The sequence below is a fragment of the Hyla sarda genome, chromosome 9, assembly GCF_029499605.1.
Source record: "Hyla sarda isolate aHylSar1 chromosome 9, aHylSar1.hap1, whole genome shotgun sequence".
Lineage (NCBI taxonomy): Eukaryota > Metazoa > Chordata > Amphibia > Anura > Hylidae > Hyla > Hyla sarda.
This window is the reverse complement of record NC_079197.1, coordinates 20,029,729-20,030,771: the sequence shown is the minus strand read 5'-3', so window position 1 is coordinate 20,030,771 and position 1,043 is coordinate 20,029,729.

The window sequence follows — 1,043 nt, the reverse complement described above, 5'->3', positions numbered from 1 at the left end:
CAGAGGTTAAGCTGGTGCTCCCTGGGATAACATGTGACAACAAATAATGTGACTGCATAATATACCATGTGGCAATCTCACACTGGTCCTTAAGACCTCCCACAGGTCCTGTCCTTTATACTACCTATACATAGGGATCCTGTCTAGGCAGTAAAGTGATATACACACCTTTATAAAACCAACAGGTGGAGACCTTGCAGGGGAGCCCCCAGGTCACTGAGGGTCTCAACCAGACAGGGCCTAAGGGTATAGTGCAGGTCCATGTCCGAAATGAGGTTGGTATATGAGGTCAGGATAAGAGGTTGGGATATAAGGACAAGATATGAGGTCGATATATGAGGACACCAGCGTCATTGTTGTTTTTCTTCTACCACAAGGTTAAGGTAGGAAGATCGGGCAATGCCGGGTACTTTGCTAGTAGGCTTTAAATGTATGATTGGTGTGGGGGGGGGGCTGACCTCCTGGCACCCCCATGATCAACAGAAAGATGGGTCCATAGCCTGGATAAAGCCAATCCTTCCATTCTTACACTGTCTTTCCAAGTTCAGCCCAGGAGCTTATTTCTCACAGCCTGGGAGCTCACCCCGTTTCTACCTCCCACCCCGTCTACATATACCCAAAGTCTGATGAAGGGCTCTCTCAGCTAAAAACATTGAAGCAGTTTTTGTTTTATTACATGTATACTAAAACTTAAAGAGCAATTGTTTGGACTCACATATTGTGTGCTGATCTTCATCTACACACACACACACACATACATTATATATATATATATATATATATATATATATATGTTGAAGGCTGGATACAGCTTGTATTTATGGGAGGGGCCTGGTTGACATAAATACCGACATGCTCAGGTTCAGGGGCATGTCGGACATGGCCGCAGATTAGGTTGAGGAAGGTTTATGTCACTCGCACCCTTAGATGCAGCTTAGGTAAAGTAGTGATACGTTTTACTCACATTTTCGGTCATAGCTTAGTTTAGGTTCCACACATATTTGAAGGCCTTAACCAGAAATATATATGTATATAAAACTCAA